General features: G+C 40.0%; 1 long non-coding RNA gene across 1 annotated transcript in view; it reads left to right on the top strand.

Moving 5' to 3' along the window:
- Nucleotides 1-3,814: 3,814 nt before the first annotated feature.
- Nucleotides 3,815-10,802, top strand: part of LOC149874942 (uncharacterized) — a 53,832-nt gene continuing 46,844 nt past the window's right edge. The window contains exons 1-2 of the long non-coding RNA XR_016439993.1: nt 3,815-3,952; nt 5,490-5,646. This is a non-coding gene — a long non-coding RNA (uncharacterized LOC149874942). The remainder of the gene's footprint in view (nt 3,953-5,489; nt 5,647-10,802) is intronic.

Raw genomic sequence — 10,802 nt, 5'->3', positions numbered from 1 at the left:
TCCCACGGTGGGGAACCTTGCATTTTTCAGTGTTAAACACCATCAGGTTCTTGTCCGCCCATTTACTGAGCCTGCCCAGGTCAGCCTGGATCGCCCTCCTGTCCTCAGGTGTGGATGCTTTACCTCAATGTTTGGTGTCACTGGTGAACTTGGCCGGTCCACTTCTGACTCCAATGTCCACATCATTAATGAAGATGTTGACGTCTTGCAATCCAGCAACTCCGGGCCAGTTGGAGAATCCTTAGGAAGCCACTACAGTTGATGCAGTACAGATGGTCCTTGGACTTATGACACAATTGGTTACTGAAAACTGCATCTTAAGTTGAAACGTTGTAACTTGGAACCAATTTTCTCATAAGAAACAATGTTATAAATGGAGGACTGTTCCTGAACCAAAGCCTGATACCTTAGTTTCACCAAAAATACCCCAGAATTTTGTACTTGATCAATTATACATAAGTAATATAGTTACATTAACGCATTTATATTGTAAATAGCAATCACTGATTTGGAAGGACTTCTTTGAGGTAACTTTGCTAACCTTTTTGAAAAGCTCTTTGTTGGACTTTTTGAAGAGTTCTTGGCTGGAGTCTTCTCAGGAGTCTTGGCTGCAGGATTTTCTGGAGTCTTGTGTGCTTTCTTAAAGAAAGTGTCTAAGGAAATTTGGACAGATATTATCCCAGGGAAATGGGCAACGCAGCAAACTTGTTCATTGGCATGGTGTTGCATCGGATCAAGCACTGTAAAATTGAAATTGACATCATACAATTGAAATGGTGTCAATTTATAAATGTTGTAAGTGTGAAATGTTGTAACTAGAAACTTTGTAATTTAACCTTAATGGTACTGTAACAAATGCTTATAGGAAGTTTGACCATGGGGTGTCCTTAGACGTGAGAAAAATTAAAAAAAAAATTGAAATAGAGCTAAACTGGATTGCACATCTGGATCCAAAATTCTTTTCAGTCCATATGGTTATTTGAGCACATTGGTATATGTGTCCTTCAGTGTGGAAAAGATTATTAAATCAGTTCCCACATTAAGATGCCTGACTCCAAATTGGGTTGTGGCCCTATGAGTGGGATGAGTCCCTCAGACATTCAGCTACCCTGGGCTTGGGCAGAAAATGGAGGTTGCACACAGTTGTAACCTAACTGGCAGTAGTCATGAGTGCCAGAATGGAATTGTGGGACCCAAAATTGTTGCTATATGTGCACATTTAGAATCTTGAACTTTATGAGGCTGTAATCTCATAGCATAAGCACTGGAGTGGGATCTCATTTGATTTACAATAGAAATAGTACTACTAAAATATTCTTCATGAGAGAGATTCTTTTCAGCTTTGAAATAAACTTTACTCTTCTAGGTCCAGAATAATCTGGATCTACTGACCTCAGGTTGCAAGATTAATTTATTTATGTAGAATAGTGGTGACAGACTTTTCAGCGGTATCAAATTGGGAGGAAAAAAATGTTCTCTGGATTCAGTTTTGCACGTTTATTTGTGTTTTGTAATTTCAAGATGGATTAGTAGTTAGATGTTGGTCCATAACAGTCCATAACAGTAGGGAATTGGTCTGAATTGTATCAAATTTCCTGTGTGACTTCAAGCAGGTCTTTTAGTCTCTCTACTTCAGTTCCTCATCTATAAAACTAAGTTAGTATTGGGTTACCTCACAGATTATGATTATAAAAACTTTAGAAACTGTGAGGAACTCAAATACTGTAATAATGAAAGCTCTAAAATCTAGCACAGCTACATCAAGTCTGGTTACTGTTTATTTATTTGCATTTTTATAAATATAAATAATGACTATCTGTTTTTTTCCAGTGTATTCAATGGTAGTTGGGATAACTTATCCCCAAAATAGACACTGCTGAAGTAGTTATTCACTCTTACAACCCCGGTCTTGTCCAATAGATCTATAGTGACTTGTTGAGTGTATTGTTACTGATCTTTGTTGTATTTAGTTTGTATAATCCACAAAATATCCACCTATGAAAGTGAAAATTTCTTGAAAAATACATAGCTTTTTATTTTTGTGTAAGCTTGACAAAAATGATCAGTAAAATTCTCCAAATGTTGTTGAATATATAAATTCAGTAATTTTCTTCGAACCAATTAACCTTTCTATCATACAGAACAAGGGGCCACAAAATCGACTGAGCTGAACCAAATAGAGAATTGTTTTTTTTAAAATGGTTTTTTTTAATAATATTTTTTCAATGTTTTTGGTAAGTCCACATATTTCAGAAACTGAGATTGCAGCCTCCCTAACTGACTTTGTTAATGATTCTGTTATGGCTCTGGATCCAACCCTGCTAAACCTTACTCACATAAGTAAATGAGGGCTGCTTCTGGGAGAAGGGGTTAGTAGGGTTAAAGCCTGTAATTGTGGCCGTACGTTCAGACAAAACTAAATAAGAAAGAGTTAAAAACACCAGTAAATTAAAATAAAGCTGGAATATACTCAATTAGCTAAATTACTATTGATATCTGTCATTATAAAGTACCTACGGCTGTATAATTTTGTTCTAATCCCCCAAATGCACAACTAAGCAAGTGAGAGAACATATATTTCTACAACCCCCAGTGGAGACATTGAGATTATACATGCTCTTACTAATTTAAAGAGGGACTTTCACACTGGGATACATTTTAAAAAGAGAACATTTAAATAAAAAGCAATTTGGTCTGCCTGTAATTGTATTCCCCTTGCTGTTATTGCTAATTATTGAAGATATTTGTGCCTGAATAGGAGAATTCTTTTTTAACAGCTTAGTTTCTACTTCTGTTTGATCCTGCTAAAACCACCGTACCAGATTCATCTTTTAGTTATGTTGGTGCAAATTAGGGGAACAAAGTCAACAGACTTACTGGACACGTCTACACATTTATTAATGTGGAGTAGTTACTGCACATTTAGTTTACTGCTGCCTTAGTGAAGTACGAACTAAATGTTCAGTAACTACAATTACTGTGCAATAGCACTGGCACACATTTTTTGTGACAGTTACTGAGCAGTTGCCTAATAACACTGCACAGTAGCGTATTAGCATGGTTTTTGATTGGCATAGTACTGCACAGTGTTATTAGGCTAATGCACAGTAAGCGTCTTGTGTAGATGTGCCCACTGTGTCTTTAAAATAGCAGAGGAAGGCATAATAAAAACCATGACTGGAAGTTGAAGCCAGGGAAATTCAAATGAGAATTGCCATGCATTTTTAACAATGAGAATGATTAACAATTGGAACAAACTGCCAAAGGAAGTTCTTTGTCTTCCTATCAAAAGTGAATGCTTTCTTGGAAGAGATGCTTTAACCAAACACAAGCTGTGTTTCAATTACACTTAGGTTATTGGGCCCAATAGAGGATTAACTGAATGAAAGTTGACGAACAGGAGATTAAACTGCATGATGTAATGATCCTTCAGAGTCTTAAATTCTACCTACTTAAAATTTTGAGCTTAAACAAGTCTGAGAAGAGAATTTGTTTCAGGATCTGTTATTCATATAATCAGTTTGCACCTGCAAACCCTATATTTCCTGTCATTTAACTCCATGCTTTTCTGAAAAGATTATTCTCTCTCTTTCTTTTTAAAAAGGTAAACATATTATTTTGTATAAAGGAAAACTATGATAGCGACATTGGTACAAAAAGGTATCCTGTTTATAATATTTGTACTACAATTACTTTTAATGCAAGTATTTCTCAGTCCCATCTCTGCTTCACTTTCATAATCTGTAATTTTCATTCATGATGCCTACCCTCTTTCTCCTCTCTGCTTTGTACTTAGAATCTCCCATAAATGGAATGTGAATATCATAACAGTAGGGACAGCCTTCTCCGAATCATTGCTTGTGGTGTGTATTTATGACTTACTATATCTGAAAGTATATTTTATGAATACATCCTAAATATTTGACCAGAACTTCAGCTGATGTAAATGAAGGTAAGTCCTTCAATTTTAATACAGTGCACACCTTCTGAGACTCTAGCTCTTAAATTATGTTTCCCTATTTTTTACTGGTTACAGGTTTTTTATGATGTTATGTATTCAGCCAGAATAATGCACTAAACACATTAATATACAGAAGGAATTAAAGAAGTATGGTAATTACTTCTATCATAGAGGACTGTAGCTACAGATAGGTCAATAAATTTGTCCACTGCAGTATACTGAAGAGTTAGTGTACATGGTGAATCAAGGTATATCAGAAAAAGTCTACATTTTCAAACTACTTCTTTAAATGCTTATTTCTTTGAACATATTATCAATTTTTCATGGAATAACAGAATTGTATGACTGGAAGGGACGTCAAGAGATTATTTAATTCAATTCCCAGCAAAGCAGCAGGCTGAAGTATACTCAGAAGCCTACAGTTTTGGAAATCCATGTGATAATTATATAATTCAATGGAAGGAGAATAATAGGGACCCGACCCCTCAAAATTATGTGATGAAAGACAAAACATTATATATACAGTTTGGTACTGTAGAGCAATGCTGGATGACATCCTCAGGATTACATTTAACATAATGGATGGTCCTGGAACTTTCTAGCTACATTTTTAAAACATGAGTGATAAATTTTGCATATGCTCTCCATGCATTTGCAAGCACATAAAGATTTTTAGATGCCACAGAGATTAACTTCATGACAAGGTGTTCCTAAATGTAGGCATTTACCTCTTTTATGTGTCTTTTCTCACACATGCACCTCTGAGATTTGCAGAATGTCTCAGTGTTGAAGAATTTGGCAGACACAGTTGCACCCATAAATAAAAAGGAGGCCCTTTATGTACACTATGTACTCTTGATTCCCTTCCATCTTTGGTGGATCAAATGAAGGTCCATTGAAGTTAATAGAGTAGCACTGGTCTAAAATCAGTGGAGGTAAAATCACAGTCACCCTCTATATTAAAGCATTTTTTTGTTTTATTTTTGTTTTACTGTAAAATTCAAATTCTTGTCAATTAATTTCCTTCAAAATACATTGATGTTTTAATGCTAATAAAATCAAAAGCAGGATGTATGCTGGGTCTAACCAGAGGTGGCAGGAATAGGTGCTTTGCAAACTTTCCTTCACAGCTAAATCATTAACACTGAATCTAGTTCTGGAACATCTTGGATATTTGTTTGTTATTCCAGTCCTGTCTCCCTTCTGAGCAGCAACTGAAAATTGTGCCAGTATTTACCTTTACCTTTTATAAACTGACAGGTATGAACAGATAATATGTTGTTGTTCAGAGATTGACAGGTGCGACTAACCAACTGAAGAAAAAACCCCATTGCTTTTAGACTGATCAATATTGGCATTCATCCCAATAGCTTGATCAGGCCTGTTCTGAGACTGCTTCTATAACCACTTTCAAAAGGGACATTGCACATTTATTAAATTTGAGACAGAACCATTGTGATCAGCTGAAACTTCAGATCTGCTGAACACTTGAAACTATAATTTCCAAATATCTCTTTTTTGAATTGAGGTTTGTTCTGACGACAGATGAATGCACCATCAGCTGAATTTGAATAGAACTACCACAATGACTCTGCCTGAATGCTGTACAATGTGGTTCTTGGCTTGGACATGTGGAGGATTGTCTCTCAGACAGACCTGGCCCCAACTTTTCCTAATTAAAACTGGTAATAACTATTTTATTTGATCTAAATTACACTCTTATTTGACAAATTTAATTTCAAGTGTGACCTGTTAGCTTAATGGTACTTCAATGCTGGGCACAAGGATACATAAATTAGAGCAGAGTGAATTGGGTTGCAATAAAGGGGTAAAGTGAATAGGGAAAAACAAAATAAAATGAAGAAAAAAACAAACCAAGCATTGTAGCTAATGAGATTTTTCAATTAGTCTGGAATGGAATCAAAACAAACTGCACAGAATACTGCAAACAAGAAAAAGAGTTTAAATGTATAGCACTTTGATGTTTCAGATTATGGTGGCTTGATTTCTGAAATAGGACTGGGGGAATATGAGGAATGAAACTGGAAGTTGAGTGGGATACTTATTCCAATTGTCTGAACATGTAAACGACAAGAACTAGTATACCTAGCAGCAGTGTAACTGAGAAGGGTTTAACCAGGGCAGTAGCTCTGGGTGCTGCCTTTTTGGAGAAGACGCAAGTGAAACTGCCACTGCATTGGCAGCTGACTGCACCATCTCAACCGGCACAGCAGGAGCTAGTGTTGTCCCATGTGTTGGTGCCGGCCCTGGGCACAGACCTGCCTTGCTATTTCTTATTTTTTATTCTTTCATAGCTCTCCAAATGCTTTACAAAGGCAGAAGAGCATCTTCATCCCTATCATACAAATGACGGCACCAAGGCAATTATAATGTATCAAACACCTTATGCATAATTTAAATGAAATCCTAAGGGCCAACCTCTGCCATTCTGGTTGACCTGGAAAGCTTCACCCCCAGAGTACATCTAGGAAGCCTTTTTTTTGCAAGGGGGGGAGTACTTTTAGAAATTAGGGAGCGTGACCATTGCCTCTTCTCTTGAATGGGGAAGCTGTCTTTACTGGCCCAGAAGTTTTGAAACAGATTCTGCTTCTTGACACACAATTGCTCCCAGTTTTTCCTGTGGCATTGGTATTTTCACACTGTCCCTTTCTACAATCTCCCTTTCCACAATTCTTCTGAGATACAAAAACTATTTTCTGCACAGTTCTATTTCTTATATTAAAGCACTGAGACTTGGTAGCAGGTATGTAACTCTGGGGTTAATTATGGGACAATAACACAAGTAGTTAAACTATCCATTGATATGCAGAGTTACAGCAATTTACACCAGCAGAAGGTCTGTCCCTGGCATATCTGCACTGTACAGTTTTCACAAAATATCATTTAAACTCCTAGTCTCTTTTACTCAGATACATTAAGCTGCAAATTCAGGAGCTTTTTCTTAGTTCCTCCAAAGAAATCCCCAGGAATCTGAAGGTGTAGTTTTCACAAGCTGTTCAAAGGGGATGTAGATTATAAGTTCTTTAGTGTATATGCATGTTAATCCAGTGCCTACTTCAATGGAGCCCTGAACACACAAGTGGCCTGTAGACAGTCCTGTAATAATAACAATGATGATTTGATTCAACTCATTTCTCTTTTGGAGGAGAGTACTAATCTGTTTCTATTGGCTGCAACAGTTACAGTATTCATGATTTGGTAGGACTAGTAATAAGGTTAATGGGAAAATATAATTTAAAGCATGAGTCTGCAAAAGGAGCTACTACTCACACAAGCAATTGTTTGTATCAAGGGCTCCCTTCATCGGGTTTCTGAGATTTACCTCCAAAGTGTTTGTTAAACCATTTGCATGTATAAAATCAAACAAGGAAAAAAGCCACAGTTCACTACAACTTCACAGGCAGAGACCTACTGTATGTGATGAATAATAACTGAGTGCATCTCTTTTTTGAAAGAACAAAAAAGTATGCTGTTTATTAAAATGATGTAAGGAAACTTCCCAAAAGTCACTGTTCTAGGAATTTCTGGGAAGGGGCGTGCAGGCAGCAGATCGCAGCTCTGCCTCGCTTCTGGACCACTCTGTCACCTCTGCAAGAGCCCAGCCCAGCCCTGGAGCAGCTCCCCACCCACCTGCACATTTTGCCAGCACTGCTGGGGCCGGTCTCCATAGAAACCCTGGCTCCATGCTGTTGCAACCCCGCTGCTGCTGGTGTCTCCATGGAAACTGGCTGCAGCGACGTGGGCAGGGGCTGCTGGGATATGGAGTCTGGCCAGTGGCTGGATTCACCATTTTGTCCACCCTGGTTCTAGGTCAACTAATTATGGCAAAACAAGGTATCATAATGTGAAGATTTTTCCACAATGTGTGGTTTCTCTTATTCTTTTCTGTGGCTCACTTTCTTTTGTTCTGAAAATAAAAGAAATCACCATCTAAGAGTAGTTCCTCGGAGACTTATCCTGGTAATGTTTCATATATGGCTTTCCCACTGAGGACTGGAACTCAGTTGAAGAAAAGAGTACCACTTACCTTCAGTATTGACTACTGAAAATTACATGCATCTGAAAGTTAGACCCAGTCTCCCTGAAAACCTCCAACTGGTACCAGATGCAGCAGGCAATTTACTCAGTAATGCAAATTGCCACATGTTGCCATTTTGCTGTCTGCTGGAACAACCTTGGATGGAGCACAAAATCCAATTCAATTTTCTGTTTTGATTCCGGGGTCCTTACTATCTGGCTTTCCCTCCACAATGGTAGCATCACTCAGCAATCTTACTTCACCAGAACAATGATGCCGTCCGTGAGTATTGGGAGACATATAATTGCAGACAGCAGAACCAAAGCAGAAGGCAGAACCAACAGGGAGTACAAGAATGGAATTAGAGTTGCATCCGGACCTTTGGAACTGGGGAAGGGTCACAAAAGACTAGTATGATGGCAAGGGAAGTGGATGGTGCCTAGCTATCTAGTTACTCAGGCACCAACTTGAAAGGGGTGCTAGGATGGGCCCTCATTTATCAGGAGTCTTTGCTGCACCAGATACACCTTGGCCATAGGGGGTGGGCAGGCCTAGCTCCATGGTGAGCAGTGTATCTGGCAGAGGAAAGGGGATGGAATGACGCCACCTTGCATGGCTTACCATGGGAGACCAGCCTTGCACCTGATGGGAAGGGTGAATGGGGAACCAGGAACAGTCTGCAGGCAGCCTGCGCTGCTGCCTGTCCTTCACCAGCAGCAGCCCAAGTTCATGATGCTATGGCAGCAGCAATAACAACTGCCAGTGAGGAGAGCCACAGATGGTTAGGCTCCTCTCACTTTCCCCTTCCTCATCCCTCTCCCTTCCCTTCCACTCTCCAGTGATCAGCCACCTGCTACCACCTACCTGCTACATCTCTGAGTATCGTTTAGACATCTAAGACCATCTAAGAAGCATGCATTTTTTAGGCATCTAAATCATGGAATGAAATCTTACTTCACCCCTGCTTAAACCCTACTAAAATATCCAAATCTGTCAAGGGCCTAAATCTGACTGACAGGCCTAAGCTTGTCCTACCGTATATTCCCTAAAATATTCAGTATGGGAGCCTCAGCTCCTCCCCAGTGGGCAACCCTCCCAGAGCTGCCTGGAAGGGGGGTGTTTAAAGTCCCCAGTGGGGGAAGCTTCTGCTTTCCACTGCCAGTAGCCTCTACTCCACCATACAGGGCAGCCTGGGCAGAGATGCCCAGAGTGGTATTTTAAGTTCCCAGTGGAAAAAGCTGAAAACTCCCCTCACTGCAAGTCTCTGTTTCTCCCATGCTGGGTAGCCCAACCAGAGCTGCCTAATGTGGAGTTTTGATAGCAGATGATTGTCTGCCTCAGACCAGACAGCCCCTGGTTTGAGACCTGAGGCTGTCTGGGGCTGAAAATCAGCTGATTGTCTTCTTTGACAGCCCCAAGTGAACTGGATTTGGGATTGTCTGGGGTTGAAGCTCACTATTAGCTGATTATTGGCCCCAGCCCCCACATGGCCCTGGGACTGTTTGGCAGCCCACACTCAGCTGATAGTCCTGCATGCAGGCACCTGGGGTTCAACTTGCTCCCTGCACTGGTTAAGTAGCAATGGTGCTATTGGGATCTGATCCATGATCTCAAAATCACATCTCCTGCCATGAACATGTGGCATAGCAGGGGGTGTGAGTGTTGGCATCAGGGATCAGATCCCATCATGCCATTAAATGAACATATGCCAGGGGAGTTGGAGAAGGCAGAGAGTGAGTCAGAAATGACTTTGTGGTAGAGCAGAATTTGGCCTGAAATGTCTAAGTGTGATCCTCTTCCATCCTGGAAAATATTTTGTAAAGTGTCATTTTCTTAGCATTAAGACTAAGTTACAAAAGGCAGCAGGTATAGGAGGATCCATCCACCTTTTGCATTAATATTTGTACAGGGATTTGAGCAGGGTGGAATACAATCATACTTTGGCACTTAAGTGGCTATTCATTTTTGATGATCCATTTATAGATATACTAATCAATTGTCCGTCATGAATGATGGAGCATTTAAGGGAGTGTTTACATGGCCCCCCTCGCTGCCCTCCAATCATGCTTTGGAGTCAGCTGTATAAGCAGTTCCTCTGCCACCATCACTTCCTCCAGCCTCTGACACGGCAGCTCCTTCCCTCCTGCCCACCTCCACCTTTGCCTCCTCCCATGGAGCAGTGGGACTTCCCTCTGCTTGAGGTGGCGGTGGCTGTGGCAGCTCCTCCTTCCCATATACCCACCTGATCACCATCTCCTCCTCCTGTGAAGCAATGGGGCTCCTGCCTCTCTGCCTGAGGTGGCAATAACTCCCTTCCTGCCTGAGGAGGTAGAGCTCCTGCAGCCAGTCACTGCTGGCCCTCTCGACGGTGCGCAGTTGCCCAAAAGCATTATGGACAGACAGACTAAGTTCTTTATTATATTAGGATAATGGGTGGAATAATATCTCACCCTGGCCCTTCAGAGTGTCAGTGTGTGCCTGATCTAATGACTTTTGAAACCAGTGAAAACATCCATTGGGCTTTCTATCTAGACTTTAATTTAATTTGTCTAGAACTTTGGGTAGCTGTCCTTTAGAAGTTGCACGGCTTTCTGTTTTTTGATCTGCAAGATTATGTAACTTGACCATATTTTATAGAATGGAAAATATTTCCAATATAAAAAACATGATCCAGAAATGTAAATTCTAGTATATTTCATCCCCTGAATAAAAATTATCAACGGCCTCAACAAATCAATAAAGTGACAGAACCCAAATATCACCAAACACATCTTGGCTGTTAGTGAACGAGAGATTTTTTTC

The sequence above is a fragment of the Crocodylus siamensis genome, chromosome 1, assembly GCF_052110815.1.
Source record: "Crocodylus siamensis isolate JL-2025a chromosome 1, ASM5211081v1, whole genome shotgun sequence".
NCBI classification, from domain to species: domain Eukaryota; kingdom Metazoa; phylum Chordata; order Crocodylia; family Crocodylidae; genus Crocodylus; species Crocodylus siamensis.
Note: the sequence above shows the minus strand (reverse complement) of the source record. Positions and strands in the feature narration are given on the sequence as shown.